A 21800-nucleotide genomic window follows, 5' to 3' on the forward strand; every position below is an offset into this window, starting at 1 on the left:
TTCCCGAAGGATTCTTTAAATTATTTTTTCACCACTAAAACGCATGAGACTTGTAGTTTTCAAAAATGATTTCATTTTTGATGAGACGCGGAATAAAAGGAGTTTAATCACCGGCAAACGAAAACCCGCGCTTTCCTGTAAATCCCGGGCTTGACCCGTATAGTCGAATGTATACAAAGAAAGTAAACTGGGAGTAAACTCATTTCCCGAACGATTTTTTAAATTAATTTTTTACCACTAAAACGCATAAGACTTGTAGTTTTTAAAAACGATTTCATTTTTGATGAGACGCTGAATAAAAGGAGTTTTATCTCCGACAAACGAAAACCCGCGATTTCCCGTAAATCCCGGACCCGGCCCGTATAGTCAAAAGTATACAAATAGAGTACGCAGGGAGTAAACTCAATTCCCGAACGATTCTTTAAATTATGTTTTCACCACTAAAACGCGTGAGACTTGTAGTTTCCAAAAATGATTTCATTTTTGATGAGACGCTGAACAAAAGAACTTTAATCTCCATCAAACGAAAACCCGCGATTTCCCGTAAATCCCTGCCCCGGCCCGTATAGTCAAAAGTATACAAATAAAGTACGCAGGGAGTAAACTCATTTCCCGAATGTTTCTTTAAATTATTTTTTTACCATTAAAACGCATAAGACTTGTAGTTTTCAAAAACGATTTCATTTTTGATAAGACGCTGAATAAAAGAGTTTAATCTCCGGCAAACGAAAACCCGTGATTTCCCGTAAATCCCGGACCCGGCCCGTATAGTCAAAAGTACACAAAGAAAGTACGCAGGGAGTAAACTCATTTCCCGAAGGATTCTTTAAATTATTTTTTCACCACTAAAACGCATGAGACTTGTAGTTTTCAAAAATGATTTCATTTTTGATGAGACGCGGAATAAAAGGAGTTTAATCACCGGCAAACGAAAACCCGCGCTTTCCTGTAAATCCCGGGCTTGACCCGTATAGTCGATTGTATACAAAGAAAGTAAACTGGGAGTAAACTCATTTCCCGAACGATTTTTTAAATTAATTTTTTACCACTAAAACGCATAAGACTTGTAGTTTTCAAAAACGATTTCATTTTTGATGAGACGCTGAATAAAAGGAGTTTTATCTCCGGCAAACGAAAACCCGCGATTTCCCGTAAATCCCGGACCCGGCCCGTATAGTCAAACGTATACAAATAGAGTACGCAGGGAGTAAACTCAATTCCCGAACGATTCTTTAAATTATGTTTTCACCACTAAAACGCGTGAGACTTGTAGTTTCCAAAAATGATTTCATTTTTGATGAGACGCTGAATAAAAGAAGTTTAATCGCCGGCAAACGAAAACCCGCGATTTCCCGTAAATCCCGGGCTTGACCCGTATAGTCGAATGTATACAAAGAAAGTAAACTGGGAGTAAACTCATTTCCCGAACGATTTTTTAAATTATTTTTTCACCACCAAATCGCATGAGACTTGTAGTTTTTAAAAATGATTTCATTTTTGATGAGACGCTGAATAAAAGGAGTTTAATCTCCTGCAAACGAAAACACGTGATTTCCCCTAAATCCCGGACCCGGGCCGTATAGTCAAAAGTACACAAAGAAAGTACGCAGGGAGTGAACTCATTTCCCGAACGATTCTTTAAATTATTTTTTCACTACTAAAACGCATGAGACTTGTAGTTTTCAAAAGTGATTTCATTTTTGATGAGACGCTGAACAAAAGAAGTTTAATCTCCGGCAAACGAAAATCCGCGATTTCCCGTGAATCCCGGACCCGGCCCGTATAGTCAAAAGTATACAAATAAAGTACGCAGGGAGTAAACTCATTTCCCGAACGATTCTTTTAATTATTTTTTTACCACTAAAACGCATGAGACTTGTAGTTTTCAAAAATGATTTCATTTTTGATGAGACGCTGAATAAAAGGAGTTTAATCTTCGGCAAACGAAAACCCGCGATTACCCGTAAATCCCGGGCTTGACCTGTATAGTCGAATGTATAAAAAGAAAGTACCCAGGGAGTAAACTCATTTCCTGATCGATTTTTGAAATTATTTTTTCACCACTAAGACGCATGAGACTTGTAGTTTTCAAAAATGATTTCATTTTTGATGAGACGCTGAATAAAAGAGTTTAATCTCCGGCAAACGAAAACCCGTGATTTCCCGTAAATCCCGGACCCGGCCCGTATAGTCAAAAGTACACAAAGAAAGTACGCAGGGAGTAAACTCATTTCCCGAAGGATTCTTTAAATTATTTTTTTACCACTAAAACGCATGAGACATGTAGTTTTCCAAAATGATTTCATGATTTCATTTTTGATGAGACGCGGAATAAAAGGAGTTTAATCACCGGCAAACAAAAACCCGCGCTTTCCTGTAAATCCCGGGCTTGACCCGTATAGTCGAATGTATACAAAGAAAGTAAACTGGGAGTAAACTCATTTCCCGAACGATTTTTAAATTAATTTTTTACCACTAAAACGCATAAGACTTGTAGTTTTCAAAAACGATTTCATTTTTGATGAGACGCTGAATAAAAGGAGTTTTATCTCCGGCAAACGAAAACCCGCGATTTCCCGTAAATCCCGGACCCGGCCCGTATAGTCAAAAGTATACAAATAGAGTACGCAGGGAGTAAACTCATTTCCCGAACGATTTTTTAAATTATTTTTTTACCACTAAAACGCATGAGACATGTAGTTTTCCAAAATGATTTCATGATTTCATTTTTGATGAGACGCGGAATAAAAGGAGTTTAATCACCGGCAAACAAAAACCCGCGCTTTCCTGTAAATCCCGGGCTTGACCCGTATAGTCGAATGTATACAAAGAAAGTAAACTGGGAGTAAACTCATTTCCCGAACGATTTTTAAATTAATTTTTTACCACTAAAACGCATAAGACTTGTAGTTTTCAAAAACGATTTCATTTTTGATGAGACGCTGAATAAAAGGAGTTTTATCTCCGGCAAACGAAAACCCGCGATTTCCCGTAAATCCCGGACCCGGCCCGTATAGTCAAAAGTATACAAATAGAGTACGCAGGGAGTAAACTCATTTCCCGAACGATTTTTTAAATTATTTTTTCACCACTAAAACGCATGAGACTTGTAGTTTTCAAAAATGATTTCATTTTTGATGAGACGCTGAATAAAAGGGGAATCGCCGGCAAACGAAAACCCGCGATTTGCCGTAAATCCCGGGCTTGACCCGTATAGTCGAATGTATACAAAGAAAGTAAACTGGGAGTAAACTCATTTCCCGAACGATTTTTTAAATTAATTTTTTACCACTAAAACGCATAAGACTTGTAGTTTTCAAAAACGATTTCATTTTTGATGAGACGCTGAATAAAAGGGGTTTAATCGCCGGCAAACGAAAACCCGCGATTTCCCGTAAATCCCGGACCCGGCCCGTATAGTCAAAAGTATACAAGGAAAGTACGCAGGGAGTAAACTCATTTCCCGAACGATTCTTTAAATTATTTTTTCACCACTAAAACGCATGAGACTTGTAGTTTTCAAAAGTGATTTCATTTTTGATGAGACGCTGAATAAAAGGAGTTTAATCTCCTGCAAACGAAAACCCGTGATTTCCCCTAAATCCCGGACCCGGGCCGCAGAGTCAAAAGTACACAAAGAAAGTACGCAGGGAGTAAACTCATTTCCCGAACGATTCTTTAAATTATTTTTTCACTACTAAAACGCATGAGACTTGTAGTTCTCAAAAACGATTTCATTTTTGATGAGACGCTGAATAAAAGGAGTTTTATCTCCGGCAAACGAAAACCCGCGATTTCCCGTAAATCCCGGACCCGGCCCGTATAGTCAAAAGTATACAAATAGAGTACGCAGGGAGTAAACTCATTTCCCGAACGATTTTTTAAATTATTTTTTCACCACTAAAACGCATGAGACTTGTAGTTTTCAAAAATGATTTCATTTTTGATGAGACGCTGAATAAAAGGGGAATCACCGGCAAACAAAAACCCGCGCTTTCCTGTAAATCCCGGGCTTGACCCGTATAGTCGAATGTATACAAAGAAAGTAAACTGGGAGTAAACTCATTTCCCGAACGATTTTTAAATTAATTTTTTACCACTAAAACGCATAAGACTTGTAGTTTTCAAAAACGATTTCATTTTTGATGAGACGCTGAATAAAAGGAGTTTTATCTCCGGCAAACGAAAACCCGCGATTTCCCGTAAATCCCGGACCCGGCCCGTATAGTCAAAAGTATACAAATAGAGTACGCAGGGAGTAAACTCATTTCCCGAACGATTTTTTAAATTATTTTTTCACCACTAAAACGCATGAGACTTGTAGTTTTCAAAAATGATTTCATTTTTGATGAGACGCTGAATAAAAGGGGAATCGCCGGCAAACGAAAACCCGCGATTTGCCGTAAATCCCGGGCTTGACCCGTATAGTCGAATGTATACAAAGAAAGTAAACTGGGAGTAAACTCATTTCCCGAACGATTTTTTAAATTAATTTTTTACCACTAAAACGCATAAGACTTGTAGTTTTCAAAAACGATTTCATTTTTGATGAGACGCTGAATAAAAGGGGTTTAATCGCCGGCAAACGAAAACCCGCGATTTCCCGTAAATCCCGGACCCGGCCCGTATAGTCAAAAGTATACAAGGAAAGTACGCAGGGAGTAAACTCATTTCCCGAACGATTCTTTAAATTATTTTTTCACCACTAAAACGCATGAGACTTGTAGTTTTCAAAAGTGATTTCATTTTTGATGAGACGCTGAATAAAAGGAGTTTAATCTCCTGCAAACGAAAACCCGTGATTTCCCCTAAATCCCGGACCCGGGCCGCAGAGTCAAAAGTACACAAAGAAAGTACGCAGGGAGTAAACTCATTTCCCGAACGATTCTTTAAATTATTTTTTCACTACTAAAACGCATGAGACTTGTAGTTTTCAAAAACGATTTCATTTTTGATGAGACGCTGAATAAAAGGAGTTTTATCTCCGGCAAACGAAAACCCGCGATTTCCCGTAAATCCCGGACCCGGCCCGTATAGTCAAAAGTATACAAATAGAGTACGCAGGGAGTAAACTCATTTCCCGAACGATTTTTTAAATTATTTTTTCACCACTAAAACGCATGAGACTTGTAGTTTTCAAAAATGATTTTATTTTTGATGAGACGCTGAATAAAAGGGGAATCGCCGGCAAACGAAAACCCGCGATTTGCCGTAAATCCCGGGCTTGACCCGTATAGTCGAATGTATACAAAGAAAGTAAACTGGGAGTAAACTCATTTCCCGAACGATTTTTTAAATTAATTTTTTACCACTAAAACGCATAAGACTTGTAGTTTTCAAAAACGATTTCATTTTTGATGAGACGCTGAATAAAAGGGGTTTAATCGCCGGCAAACGAAAACCCGCGATTTCCCGTAAATCCCGGACCCGGCCCGTATAGTCAAAAGTATACAAGGAAAGTACGCAGGGAGTAAACTCATTTCCCGAACGATTCTTTAAATTATTTTTTCACCACTAAAACGCATGAGACTTGTAGTTTTCAAAAGTGATTTCATTTTTGATGAGACGCTGAATAAAAGGAGTTTAATCTCCTGCAAACGAAAACCCGTGATTTCCCCTAAATCCCGGACCCGGGCCGCAGAGTCAAAAGTACACAAAGAAAGTACGCAGGGAGTAAACTCATTTCCCGAACGATTCTTTAAATTATTTTTTCACTACTAAAACGCATGAGACTTGTAGTTTTCAAAAGTGATTTCATTTTTGATGAGACGCTGAACAAAAGAAGTTTAATCTCCGGCAAACGAAAACCCGCGATTTCCCGTAAATCCCGGACCCGGCCCGTATAGTCATAAGTATACAAATAAAGTACGCAGGGAGTAAACTCATTTCCCGAACGATTCTTTAAATTATTTTTTTACCACTAAAACGCATGAGACTTGTAGTTTTCAAAAATGATTTCATTTTTGATGAGACGCTGAATAAAAGAGTTTAATCTCCGGCAAACGAAAACCCGTGATTTCCCGTAAATCCCGGACCCGGCCCGTATAGTCAAAAGTACACAAAGAAAGTACGCAGGGAGTAAACTCATTTCCCGAAGGATTCTTTAAATTATTTTTCACCACTAAAACGCATGAGACTTGTAGTTTTTAAAAACGATTTCATTTTTGATGAGACGCTGAATAAAAGGAGTTTTATCTCCGGCAAACGAAAACCCGCGATTTCCCGTAAATTCCGGACCCGGCCCGTATATCAAAAGTATACAAATAGAGTACGCAGGGAGTAAACTCAATTCCCGAACGATTCTTTAAATTATGTTTTCACCACTAAAACGCGTGAGACTTGTAGTTTCCAAAAATGATTTCATTTTTGATGAGACGCTGAATAAAAGGAGTTTAATCTCCTGCAAACGAAAACACGTGATTTCCCCTAAATCCCGGACCCGGCCCGTATAGTCAAAAGTACAGAAAGAAAGTACGCAGGGAGTAAACTCATTTCCCGAACGATTCTTTAAATTATTTTTTCACTACTAAAACGCATGAGACTTGTAGTTTTCAAAAGTGATTTCATTTTTGATGAGACGCTGAACAAAAGAAGTTTAATCTCCATCAAACGAAAACCCGCGATTTCCCGTAAATCCCGGCCCCGGCCCGTATAGTCAAAAGTATACAAATAAAGTACGCAGGGAGTAAACTCATTTCCCGAACGATTCTTTAAATTATTTTTTTACCACTAAAACGCATAAGACTTGTAGTTTTCAAAAACGATTTCATTTTTGATGAGACGCTGAATAAAAGAGTTTAATCTCCGGCAAACGAAAACCCGTGATTTCCCGTAAATCCCGGACCCGTCCCGTATAGTCAAAAGTACACAAATAAAGTACGCAGGGAGTAAACTCATTTCCCGAACGATTCTTTAAATTATTTTTTTACCACTAAAACGCATAAGACTTGTAGTTTTCAAAAACGATTTCATTTTTGATGAGACGCTGAATAAAAGAGTTTAATCTCCGGCAAACGAAAACCCGTGATTTCCCGTAAATCCCGGACCCGGCCCGTATAGTCAAAAGTACACAAAGAAAGTACGCAGGGAGTAAACTCATTTCCCGAAGGATTCTTTAAATTATTTTTTCACCACTAAAACGCATGAGACTTGTAGTTTTCAAAAATGATTTCATTTTTGATGAGACGCTGAATAAAAGAGTTTAATCTCCGGCAAACGAAAACCCGTGATTTCCCGTAAATCCCGGACCCGGCCCGTATAGTCAAAAGTACACAAAGAAAGTACGCAGGGAGTAAACTCATTTCCCGAAGGATTCTTTAAATTATTTTTTCACCACTAAAACGCATGAGACTTGTAGTTTTTAAAAATGATTTCATTTTTGATGAGACGCTGAATAAAAGGAGTTTTATCTCCGGCAAACGAAAACCCGCTATTTCCCGTAAATCCAGGACCCGGCCCGTATAGTCAAAAGTATACAAATAGAGTACGCAGGGAGTAAACTCATTTCCCGAACGATTCTTTAAATTATTTTTTCACTACTAAAACGCATGAGACTTGTAGTTTTCAAAAGTGATTTCATTTTTGATGAGACGCTGAACAAAAGAAGTTTAATCTCCGGCAAACGAAAACCCGCGATTTCCCGTAAATCCCGGACCCGGCCCGTATAGTCGAATGTATACAAAGAAAGTAAACTGGGAGTAAACTCATTTCCCGAACGATTTTTTAAATTAATTTTTTACCACTAAAACGCATAAGACTTGTATTTTTCAAAAACGATTTCATTTTTGATGAGACGCTGAATAAAAGGAGTTTTATCTCCGGCAAACGAAAACCCGCGATTTCCCGTAAATCCCGGACCCGGCTCGTATAGTCAAAAGTATACAAATAGAGTACGCAGGGAGTAAACTCATTTCCCGAACGATTCTTTAAATTATTTTTTCACCACTAAAACGCATGAGACTTGTAGTTTTCAAAAGTGATTTCATTTTTGATGAGACGCTGAATAAAAGGAGTTTAATCTCCTGCAAACGAAAACCCGTGATTTCCCCTAAATCCCGGACCCGGGCCGCAGAGTCAAAAGTACACAAAGAAAGTACGCAGGGAGTAAACTCATTTCCCGAACGATTCTTTAAATTATTTTTTCACTACTAAAACGCATGAGACTTGTAGTTTTCAAAAGTGATTTCATTTTTGATGAGACGCTGAACAAAAGAAGTTTAATCTCCGGCAAACGAAAACCCGCGATTTCCCGTAAATCCCGGACCCGGCCCGTATAGTCATAAGTATACAAATAAAGTACGCAGGGAGTAAACTCATTTCCCGAACGATTCTTTAAATTATTTTTTTACCACTAAAACGCATGAGACTTGTAGTTTTCAAAAATGATTTCATTTTTGATGAGACGCTGAATAAAAGAGTTTAATCTCCGGCAAACGAAAACCCGTGATTTCCCGTAAATCCCGGACCCGGCCCGTATAGTCAAAAGTACACAAAGAAAGTACGCAGGGAGTAAACTCATTTCCCGAAGGATTCTTTAAATTATTTTTCACCACTAAAACGCATGAGACTTGTAGTTTTTAAAAACGATTTCATTTTTGATGAGACGCTGAATAAAAGGAGTTTTATCTCCGGCAAACGAAAACCCGCGATTTCCCGTAAATCCCGGACCCGGCCCGTATATCAAAAGTATACAAATAGAGTACGCAGGGAGTAAACTCAATTCCCGAACGATTCTTTAAATTATGTTTTCACCACTAAAACGCGTGAGACTTGTAGTTTCCAAAAATGATTTCATTTTTGATGAGACGCTGAATAAAAGGAGTTTAATCTCCTGCAAACGAAAACACGTGATTTCCCCTAAATCCCGGACCCGGCCCGTATAGTCAAAAGTACAGAAAGAAAGTACGCAGGGAGTAAACTCATTTCCCGAACGATTCTTTAAATTATTTTTTCACTACTAAAACGCATGAGACTTGTAGTTTTCAAAAGTGATTTCATTTTTGATGAGACGCTGAACAAAAGAAGTTTAATCTCCATCAAACGAAAACCCGCGATTTCCCGTAAATCCCGGCCCCGGCCCGTATAGTCAAAAGTATACAAATAAAGTACGCAGGGAGTAAACTCATTTCCCGAACGATTCTTTAAATTATTTTTTTACCACTAAAACGCATAAGACTTGTAGTTTTCAAAAACGATTTCATTTTTGATGAGACGCTGAATAAAAGAGTTTAATCTCCGGCAAACGAAAACCCGTGATTTCCCGTAAATCCCGGACCCGGCCCGCATAGTCAAAAGTACACAAATAAAGTACGCAGGGAGTAAACTCATTTCCCGAACGATTCTTTAAATTATTTTTTTACCACTAAAACGCATAAGACTTGTAGTTTTCAAAAACGATTTCATTTTTGATGAGACGCTGAATAAAAGAGTTTAATCTCCGGCAAACGAAAACCCGTGATTTCCCGTAAATCCCGGACCCGGCCCGTATAGTCAAAAGTATACAAATAAAGTACGCAGGGAGTAAACTCATTTCCCGAACGATTCTTTAAATTATTTTTTTACCACTAAAACGCATAAGACTTGTAGTTTTCAAAAACGATTTCATTTTTGATGAGACGCTGAATAAAAGAGTTTAATCTCCGGCAAACGAAAACCCGTGATTTCCCGTAAATCCCGGACCCGTCCCGTATAGTCAAAAGTACACAAATAAAGTACGCAGGGAGTAAACTCATTTCCCGAACGATTCTTTAAATTATTTTTTTACCACTAAAACGCATAAGACTTGTAGTTTTCAAAAACGATTTCATTTTTGATGAGACGCTGAATAAAAGAGTTTAATCTCCGGCAAACGAAAACCCGTGATTTCCCGTAAATCCCGGACCCGGCCCGTATAGTCAAAAGTACACAAAGAAAGTACGCAGGGAGTAAACTCATTTCCCGAAGGATTCTTTAAATTATTTTTTCACCACTAAAACGCATGAGACTTGTAGTTTTCAAAAATGATTTCATTTTTGATGAGACGCTGAATAAAAGAGTTTAATCTCCGGCAAACGAAAACCCGTGATTTCCCGTAAATCCCGGACCCGGCCCGTATAGTCAAAAGTACACAAAGAAAGTACGCAGGGAGTAAACTCATTTCCCGAAGGATTCTTTAAATTATTTTTTCACCACTAAAACGCATGAGACTTGTAGTTTTTAAAAATGATTTCATTTTTGATGAGACGCTGAATAAAAGGAGTTTTATCTCCGGCAAACGAAAACCCGCTATTTCCCGTAAATCCAGGACCCGGCCCGTATAGTCAAAAGTATACAAATAGAGTACGCAGGGAGTAAACTCATTTCCCGAACGATTCTTTAAATTATTTTTTCACTACTAAAACGCATGAGACTTGTAGTTTTCAAAAGTGATTTCATTTTTGATGAGACGCTGAACAAAAGAAGTTTAATCTCCGGCAAACGAAAACCCGCGATTTCCCGTAAATCCCGGACCCGGCCCGTATAGTCGAATGTATACAAAGAAAGTAAACTGGGAGTAAACTCATTTCCCGAACGATTTTTTAAATTAATTTTTTACCACTAAAACGCATAAGACTTGTATTTTTCAAAAACGATTTCATTTTTGATGAGACGCTGAATAAAAGGAGTTTTATCTCCGGCAAACGAAAACCCGCGATTTCCCGTAAATCCCGGACCCGGCTCGTATAGTCAAAAGTATACAAATAGAGTACGCAGGGAGTAAACTCATTTCCCGAACGATTCTTTAAATTATTTTTTCACCACTAAAACGCATGAGACTTGTAGTTTTCAAAAGTGATTTCATTTTTGATGAGACGCTGAATAAAAGGAGTTTAATCTCCTGCAAACGAAAACCCGTGATTTCCCCTAAATCCCGGACCCGGGCCGCAGAGTCAAAAGTACACAAAGAAAGTACGCAGGGAGTAAACTCATTTCCCGAACGATTCTTTAAATTATTTTTTCACTACTAAAACGCATGAGACTTGTAGTTTTCAAAAGTGATTTCATTTTTGATGAGACGCTGAACAAAAGAAGTTTAATCTCCGGCAAACGAAAACCCGCGATTTCCCGTAAATCCCGGACCCGGCCCGTATAGTCATAAGTATACAAATAAAGTACGCAGGGAGTAAACTCATTTCCCGAACGATTCTTTAAATTATTTTTTTACCACTAAAACGCATGAGACTTGTAGTTTTCAAAAATGATTTCATTTTTGATGAGACGCTGAATAAAAGAGTTTAATCTCCGGCAAACGAAAACCCGTGATTTCCCGTAAATCCCGGACCCGGCCCGTATAGTCAAAAGTACACAAAGAAAGTACGCAGGGAGTAAACTCATTTCCCGAAGGATTCTTTAAATTATTTTTCACCACTAAAACGCATGAGACTTGTAGTTTTTAAAAACGATTTCATTTTTGATGAGACGCTGAATAAAAGGAGTTTTATCTCCGGCAAACGAAAACCCGCGATTTCCCGTAAATCCCGGACCCGGCCCGTATATCAAAAGTATACAAATAGAGTACGCAGGGAGTAAACTCAATTCCCGAACGATTCTTTAAATTATGTTTTCACCACTAAAACGCGTGAGACTTGTAGTTTCCAAAAATGATTTCATTTTTGATGAGACGCTGAATAAAAGGAGTTTAATCTCCTGCAAACGAAAACACGTGATTTCCCCTAAATCCCGGACCCGGCCCGTATAGTCAAAAGTACAGAAAGAAAGTACGCAGGGAGTAAACTCATTTCCCGAACGATTCTTTAAATTATTTTTTCACTACTAAAACGCATGAGACTTGTAGTTTTCAAAAGTGATTTCATTTTTGATGAGACGCTGAACAAAAGAAGTTTAATCTCCATCAAACGAAAACCCGCGATTTCCCGTAAATCCCGGCCCCGGCCCGTATAGTCAAAAGTATACAAATAAAGTACGCAGGGAGTAAACTCATTTCCCGAACGATTCTTTAAATTATTTTTTTACCACTAAAACGCATAAGACTTGTAGTTTTCAAAAACGATTTCATTTTTGATGAGACGCTGAATAAAAGAGTTTAATCTCCGGCAAACGAAAACCCGTGATTTCCCGTAAATCCCGGACCCGGCCCGCATAGTCAAAAGTACACAAATAAAGTACGCAGGGAGTAAACTCATTTCCCGAACGATTCTTTAAATTATTTTTTTACCACTAAAACGCATAAGACTTGTAGTTTTCAAAAACGATTTCATTTTTGATGAGACGCTGAATAAAAGAGTTTAATCTCCGGCAAACGAAAACCCGTGATTTCCCGTAAATCCCGGACCCGGCCCGTATAGTCAAAAGTACACAAAGAAAGTACGCAGGGAGTAAACTCATTTCCCGAAGGATTCTTTAAATTATTTTTTCACCACTAAAACGCATGAGACTTGTAGTTTTCAAAAATGATTTCATTTTTGATGAGACGCTGAATAAAAGAGTTTAATCTCCGGCAAACGAAAACCCGTGATTTCCCGTAAATCCCGGACCCGGCCCGTATAGTCAAAAGTACACAAAGAAAGTACGCAGGGAGTAAACTCATTTCCCGAAGGATTCTTTAAATTATTTTTTCACCACTAAAACGCATGAGACTTGTAGTTTTTAAAAATGATTTCATTTTTGATGAGACGCTGAATAAAAGGAGTTTTATCTCCGGCAAACAAAAACCCGCTATTTCCCGTAAATCCAGGACCCGGCCCGTATAGTCAAAAGTATACAAATAGAGTACGCAGGGAGTAAACTCATTTCCCGAACGATTCTTTAAATTATTTTTTCACTACTAAAACGCATGAGAGTTGTAGTTTTCAAAAGTGATTTCATTTTTGGTGAGACGCTGAACAAAAGAAGTTTAATCTCCGGCAAACGAAAACCCGCGATTTCCCGTAAATCCCGGACCCGGCCCGTATAGTCGAATGTATACAAAGAAAGTAAACTGGGAGTAAACTCATTTCCCGAACGATTTTTTAAATTAATTTTTTACCACTAAAACGCATAAGACTTGTAGTTTTCAAAAACGATTTCATTTTTGATGAGACGCTGAATAAAAGGAGTTTTATCTCCGGCAAACGAAAACCCGCGATTTCCCGTAAATCCCGGACCCGGCTCGTATAGTCAAAAGTATACAAATAGAGTACGCAGGGAGTAAACTCATTTCCCGAACGATTTTTTAAATTATTTTTTCACCACTAAAACGCATGAGACTTGTAGTTTTCAAAAATGATTTCATTTTTGATGAGACGCTGAATAAAAGGGGAATCGCCGGCAAACGAAAACCCGCGATTTGCCGTAAATCCCGGGCTTGACCCGTATAGTCGAATGTATACAAAGAAAGTAAACTGGGAGTAAACTCATTTCCCGAACGATTTTTTAAATTAATTTTTTACCACTAAAACGCATAAGACTTGTAGTTTTCAAAAACGATTTCATTTTTGATGAGACGCTGAATAAAAGGAGTTTAATCGCCGGCAAACGAAAACCCGCGATTTCCCGTAAATCCCGGACCCGGCCCGTATAGTCAAAAGTATACAAGGAAAGTACGCAGGGAGTAAACTCATTTCCCGAACGATTCTTTAAATTATTTTTTCACCACTAAAACGCATGAGACTTGTAGTTTTCAAAAGTGATTTCATTTTTGATGAGACGCTGAATAAAAGGAGTTTAATCTCCTGCAAACGAAAACCCGTGATTTCCCCTAAATCCCGAACCCGGGCCGTATAGTCAAAAGTACACAAAGAAAGTACGCAGGGAGTAAACTCATTTCCCGAACGATTCTTTAAATTATTTTTTCACTACTAAAACGCATGAGACTTGTAGTTTTCAAAAGTGATTTCATTTTTGTTGAGACGCTGAACAAAAGAAGTTTAATCTCCGGCAAACGAAAACCCGAGATTTCCCGTAAATCCCGGACCCGGCCCGTATAGTCATAAGTATACAAATAAAGTACGCAGGGAGTAAACTCATTTCCCGAACGATTCTTTAAATTATTTTTTTACCACTAAAACGCATGAGACTTGTAGTTTTCAAAAATGATTTCATTTTTGATGAGACGCTGAATAAAAGAGTTTAATCTCCGGCAAACGAAAACCCGTGATTTCCCGTAAATCCCGGACCCGGCCCGTATAGTCAAAAGTACACAAAGAAAGTACGCAGGGAGTAAACTCATTTCCCGAAGGATTCTTTAAATTATTTTTTCACCACTAAAACGCATGAGACTTGTAGTTTTCAAAAATGATTTCATTTTTGATGAGACGCGGAATAAAAGGAGTTTAATCACCGGCAAACGAAAACCCGCGCTTTCCTGTAAATCCCGGGCTTGACCCGTATAGTCGAATGTATACAAAGAAAGTAAACTGGGAGTAAACTCATTTCCCGAACGATTTTTTAAATTAATTTTTTACCACTAAAACGCATAAGACTTGTAGTTTTTAAAAACGATTTCATTTTTGATGAGACGCTGAATAAAAGGAGTTTTATCTCCGACAAACGAAAACCCGCGATTTCCCGTAAATCCCGGACCCGGCCCGTATAGTCAAAAGTATACAAATAGAGTACGCAGGGAGTAAACTCAATTCCCGAACGATTCTTTAAATTATGTTTTCACCACTAAAACGCGTGAGACTTGTAGTTTCCAAAAATGATTTCATTTTTGATGAGACGCTGAATAAAAGAAGTTTAATCGCCGGCAAACGAAAACCCGCGATTTCCCGTAAATCCCGGGCTTGACCCGTATAGTCGAATGTATACAAAGAAAGTAAACTGGGAGTAAACTCATTTCCCGAACGATTTTTTAAATTATTTTTTCACCACCAAAACGCATGAGACTTGTAGTTTTTAAAAATGATTTCATTTTTGATGAGACGCTGAATAAAAGGAGTTTAATCTCCTGCAAACGAAAACCCGCGATTTCCCGTAAATCCCGGGCTTGACCCGTATAGTCAAAAGTACACAAAGAAAGTAAACTGGGAGTAAACTCATTTCCCGAACGATTCTTTAAATTATTTTTTCACTACTAAAACGCATGAGACTTGTAGTTTTCAAAAGTGATTTCATTTTTGATGAGACGCTGAACAAAAGAACTTTAATCTCCATCAAACGAAAACCCGCGATTTCCCGTAAATCCCTGCCCCGGCCCGTATAGTCAAATGTATACAAATAAAGTACGCAGGGAGTAAACTCATTTCCCGAATGTTTCTTTAAATTATTTTTTTACCATTAAAACGCATAAGACTTGTAGTTTTCAAAAACGATTTCATTTTTGATGAGACGCTGAATAAAAGAGTTTAATCTCCGGCAAACGAAAACCCGTGATTTCCCGTAAATCCCGGACCTGGCCCGTATAGTCAAAAGTATACAAATAAAGTACGCAGGGAGTAAACTCATTTCCCGAACGATTCTTTAAATTATTTTTTTACCACTAAAACGCATGAGACTTGTAGTTTTCAAAAATGATTTCATTTTTGATAAGACGCTGAATAAAAGAGTTTAATCTCCGGCAAACGAAAACCCGTGATTTCCCGTAAATCCCGGACCCGGCCCGTATAGTCAAAAGTACACAAAGAAAGTACGCAGGGAGTAAACTCATTTCCCGAAGGATTCTTTAAATTATTTTTTCACCACTAAAACGCACGAGACTTGTAGTTTTCAAAAATGATTTCATTTTTGATGAGACGCGGAATAAAAGGAGTTTAATCACCGGCAAACGAAAACCCGCGCTTTCCTGTAAATCCCGGGCTTGACCCGTATAGTCGATTGTATACAAAGAAAGTAAACTGGGAGTAAACTCATTTCCCGAACGATTTTTTAAATTAATTTTTTACCACTAAAACGCATAAGACTTGTAGTTTTCAAAAACGATTTCATTTTTGATGAGACGCTGAATAAAAGGAGTTTTATCTCCGGCAAACGAAAACCCGCGATTTCCCGTAAATCCCGGACCCGGCCCGTATAGTCAAACGTATACAAATAGAGTACGCAGGGAGTAAACTCAATTCCCGAACGATTCTTTAAATTATGTTTTCACCACTAAAACGCGTGAGACTTGTAGTTTCCAAAAATGATTTCATTTTTGATGAGACGCTGAATAAAAGAAGTTTAATCGCCGGCAAACGAAAACCCGCGATTTCCCGTAAATCCCGGGCTTGACCCGTATAGTCGAATGTATACAAAGAAAGTAAACTGGGAGTAAACTCATTTCCCGAACGATTTTTTAAATTATTTTTTCACCACCAAAACGCATGAGACTTGTAGTTTTTAAAAATGATTTCATTTTTGATGAGACGCTGAATAAAAGGAGTTTAATCTCCTGCAAACGAAAACACGTGATTTCCCCTAAATCCCGGACCCGGGCCGTATAGTCAAAAGTACACAAAGAAAGTACGCAGGGAGTGAACTCATTTCCCGAACGATTCTTTAAATTATTTTTTCACTACTAAAACGCATGAGACTTGTAGTTTTCAAAAGTGATTTCATTTTTGATGAGACGCTGAACAAAAGAAGTTTAATCTCCGGCAAACGAAAATCCGCGATTTCCCGTGAATCCCGGACCCGGCCCGTATAGTCAAAAGTATACAAATAAAGTACGCAGGGAGTAAACTCATTTCCCGAACGATTCTTCAAATTATTTTTTTACCACTAAAACGCATGAGACTTGTAGTTTTCAAAAATGATTTCATTTTTGATGAGACGCTGAATAAAAGGAGTTTAATCTTCGGCAAACGAAAACCCGCGATTACCCGTAAATCCCGGGCTTGACCTGTATAGTCGAATGTATAAAAAGAAAGTACCCAGGGAGTAAACTCATTTCCTGATCGATTTTTGAAATTATTTTTTCACCACTAAGACGCATGAGACTTGTAGTTTTCAAAAATGATTTCATTTTTGATGAGACGCTGAATAAAAGAGTTTAATCTCCGGCAAACGAAAACCCGTGATTTCCCGTAAATCCCGGACCCGGCCCGTATAGTCAAAAGTACACAAAAAAAGTACGCAGGGAGTAAACTCATTTCCCGAAGGATTTTTTAAATTAATTTTTTACCACTAAAACGCATAAGACTTGTAGTTTTCAAAAACGATTTCATTTTTGATGAGACGCTGAATAAAAGGAGTTTAATCGCCGGCAAACGAAAACCCGCGATTTCCCGTAAATCCCGGACCCGGCCCGTATAGTCAAAAGTATACAAGGAAAGTACGCAGGGAGTAAACTCATTTCCCGAACGATTCTTTAAATTATTTTTTCACCACTAAAACGCATGAGACTTGTAGTTTTCAAAAGTGATTTCATTTTTGATGAGACGCTGAATAAAAGGAGTTTAATCTCCTGCAAACGAAAACCCGTGATTTCCCCTAAATCCCGGACCCGGGCCGCAGAGTCAAAAGTACACAAAGAAAGTACGCAGGGAGTAAACTCATTTCCCGAACGATTCTTTAAATTATTTTTTCACTACTAAAACGCATGAGACTTGTAGTTTTCAAAAGTGATTTCATTTTTGATGAGACGCTGAACAAAAGAAGTTTAATCTCCGGCAAACGAAAACCCGCGATTTCCCGTAAATCCCGGACCCGGCCCGTATAGTCATAAGTATACAAATAAAGTACGCAGGGAGTAAACTCATTTCCCGAAAGATTCTTTAAATTATTTTTTTACCACTAAAACGCATGAGACTTGTAGTTTTCAAAAATGATTTCATTTTTGATGAGGCGCTGAATAAAAGAGTTTAATCTCCGGCAAACGAAAACCCGTGATTTCCCGTAAATCCCGGACCCGGCCCGTATAGTCAAAAGTACACAAAGAAAGTACGCAGGGAGTAAACTCATTTCCCGAAGGATTCTTTAAATTATTTTTTCACCACTAAAACGCATGAGACTTGTAGTTTTCAAAAATGATTTCATTTTTGATGAGACGCGGAATAAAAGGAGTTTAATCACCGGCAAACGAAAACCCGCGCTTTCCTGTAAATCCCGGGCTTGACCCGTATAGTCGAATGTATACAAAGAAAGTAAACTGGGAGTAAACTCATTTCCCGAACGATTTTTTAAATTAATTTTTTACCACTAAAACGCATAAGACTTGTAGTTTTTAAAAACGATTTCATTTTTGATGAGACGCTGAATAAAAGGAGTTTTATCTCCGGCAAACGAAAACCCGCGATTTCCCGTAAATCCCGGACCCGGCCCGTATATCAAAAGTATACAAATAGAGTACGCAGGGAGTAAACTCAATTCCCGAACGATTCTTTAAATTATGTTTTCACCACTAAAACGCGTGAGACTTGTAGTTTCCAAAAATGATTTCATTTTTGATGAGACGCTGAATAAAAGAAGTTTAATCGCCGGCAAACGAAAACCCGCGATTTCCCGTAAATCCCGGGCTTGACCCGTATAGTCGAATGTATACAAAGAAAGTAAACTGGGAGTAAACTCATTTCCCGAACGATTTTTTAAATTATTTTTTCACCACCAAAACGCATGAGACTTGTAGTTTTTAAAAATGATTTCATTTTTGATGAGACGCTGAATAAAAGGAGTTTAATCTCCTGCAAACGAAAACACGTGATTTCCCCTAAATCCCGGACCCGGCCCGTATAGTCAAAAGTACACAAAGAAAGTACGCAGGGAGTAAACTCATTTCCCGAACGATTCTTTAAATTATTTTTTCACTACTAAAACGCATGAGACTTGTAGTTTTCAAAAGTGATTTTATTTTTGATGAGACGCTGAACAAAAGAAGTTTAATCTCCATCAAACGAAAACCCGCGATTTCCCGTAAATCCCGGCCCCGGCCCGTATAGTCAAAAGTATACAAATAAAGTACGCAGGGAGTAAACTCATTTCCCGAACGATTCTTTAAATTATTTTTTTACCACTAAAACGCATAAGACTTGTAGTTTTCAAAAACGATTTCATTTTTGATGAGACGCTGAATAAAAGAGTTTAATCTCTGGCAAACGAAAACCCGTGATTTCCCGTAAATCCCGGACCCGGCCCGTATAGTCAAAAGTACACAAATAAAGTACGCAGGGAGTAAACTCATTTCCCGAACGATTCTTTAAATTATTTTTTTACCACTAAAACGCATAAGACTTGTAGTTTTCAAAAACGATTTCATTTTTGATGAGACGCTGAATAAAAGAGTTTAATCTCCGGCAAACGAAAACCCGTGATTTCCCGTAAATCCCGGACTCGGCCCGTATAGTCAAAACTACACAAAGAAAGTACGCAGGGAGTAAACTCATTTCCCGAAGGATTCTTTAAATTATTTTTTCACCACTAAAACGCATGAGACTTGTAGTTTTCAAAAATGATTTCATTTTTGATGAGACGCTGAATAAAAGAGTTTAATCTCCGGCAAACGAAAACCCGTGATTTCCCGTAAATCCCGGACCCGGCCCGTATAGTCAAAAGTACACAAAGAAAGTACGCAGGGAGTAAACTCATTTCCCGAAGGATTCTTTAAATTATTTTTTCACCACTAAAACGCATGAGACTTGTAGTTTTTAAAAATGATTTCATTTTTGATGAGACGCTGAATAAAAGGAGTTTTATCTCCGGCAAACGAAAACCCGCTATTTCCCGTAAATCCAGGACCCGGCCCGTATAGTCAAAAGTATACAAATAGAGTACGCAGGGAGTAAACTCATTTCCCGAACGATTCTTTAAATTATTTTTTCACTACTAAAACGCATGAGACTTGTAGTTTTCAAAAGTGATTTCATTTTTGATGAGACGCTGAACAAAAGAAGTTTAATCTCCGGCAAACGAAAACCCGCGATTTCCCGTAAATCCCGGACCCGGCCCGTATAGTCAAAAGTATACAAATAAAGTACCCAGGGAGTAAACTCATTTCCCGAACGATTCTTTAAATTATTTTTTTACCACTAAAACGCATAAGACTTGTAGTTTTCAAAAACGATTTCATTTTTGATGAGACGCTGAACAAAAGAAGTTTAATCTCCGGCAAACGAAAACCCGCGATTTCCCGTAAATCCCGGACCCGGCCCGTAAAGTCAAAAGTATACAAATAAAGTACGCAGGGAGTAAACACAATTCCCGAACGATTCTTCAAATTATGTTTTCACCACTAAAACGCGTGAGACTTGTAGTTTCCAAAAATGATTTCATTTTTGATGAGACGCTGAATAAAAGAAGTTTAATCGCCGGCAAACGAAAACCCGCGATTTCCCGTAAATCCCGGCCCCGGCCCGTGTAGTCAAAAGTATACAAATAAAGTACGCAGGGAGTAAACTCATTTCCCGAACGATTCTTTAAATTATTTTTTTACCACTAAAACGCATAAGACTTGTAGTTTTCAAAAACGATTTCATTTTTGATGAGACGCTGAATAAAAGAGTTTAATCTCCGGCAAACGAAAACCCGTGATTTCCCGTAAATCCCGGACCCGGCCCGTATAGTCAAAAGTACACAAAGAAAGTACGCAGGGAGTAAACTCATTTCCCGAAGGATTCTTTAAATTATTTTTTCACCACTAAAACGCATGAGACTTGTAGTTTTCAAAAATGATTTCATTTTTGATGAGACGCTGAATAAAAGAGTTTAATCTCCGGCAAACGAAAACCCGTGATTTCCCGTAAATCCCGGACCCGGCCCGTATAGTCAAAAGTACACAAAGAAAGTACGCAGGGAGTAAACTCATTTCCCGAAGGATTCTTTAAATTATTTTTTCACCACTAAAACGCATGAGACTTGTAGTTTTCAAAAATGATTTCATTTTTGATGAGACGCTGAATAAAAGGAGTTTTATCTCCGGTAAACGAAAACCCGCTATTTCCCGTAAATCCCGGACCCGGCCCGTATAGTCAAAAGTATACAAATAGAGTACGCAGGGAGTAAACTCATTTCCCGAACGATTCTTTAAATTATTTTTTCACTACTAAAACGCATGAGACTTGTAGTTTTCAAAAGTGATTTCATTTTTGATGAGACGCTGAACAAAAGAAGTTTAATCTCCGGCAAACGAAAACCCGCGATTTCCCGTAAATCCCGGACCCGGCCCGTATAGTCAAAAGTATACAAATAAAGTACGCAGGGAGTAAACTCATTTCCCGAACGATTCTTTAAATTATTTTTTTACCACTAAAACGCATAAGACTTGTAGTTTTCAAAAACGATTTCATTTTTGATGAGACGCTGAACAAAAGAAGTTTAATCTCCGGCAAACGAAAACCCGCGATTTCCCGTAAATCCCGGACCCGGCCCGTAAAGTCAAAAGTATACAAATAAAGTACGCAGGGAGTAAACTCAATTCCCGAACGATTCTTTAAATTATGTTTTCACCACTAAAACGCGTGAGACTTGTAGTTTCCAAAAATGATTTCATTTTTGATGAGACGCTGAATAAAAGAAGTTTAATCGCCGGCAAACGAAAACCCGCGATTTCCCGTAAATCCCGGGCTTGACCCGTATAGTCGAATGTATACAAAGAAAGTAAACTGGGAGTAAACTCATTTCCCGAACGATTTTTTAAATTATTTTTTCACCACCAAAACGCATGAGACTTGTAGTTTTTAAAAATGATTTCATTTTTGATGAGACGCTGAATAAAAGGAGTTTAATCTCCTGCAAACAAAAACCCGTGATTTCCCCTAAATCCCGGACCCGGCCCGTATAGTCAAAAGTACACAAAGAAAGTACGCAGGGAGTAAACTCATGTCCCGAACGATTCTTTAAATTATTTTTTCACTACTAAAACGCATGAGACTTGTAGTTTTTAAAAGTGATTTCATTTTTGATGAGACGCTGAACAAAAGAAGTTTAATCTCCGG

Source organism: Hydractinia symbiolongicarpus, chromosome 5 (genome assembly GCF_029227915.1).
Source record: "Hydractinia symbiolongicarpus strain clone_291-10 chromosome 5, HSymV2.1, whole genome shotgun sequence".
NCBI lineage: Eukaryota > Metazoa > Cnidaria > Hydrozoa > Anthoathecata > Hydractiniidae > Hydractinia > Hydractinia symbiolongicarpus.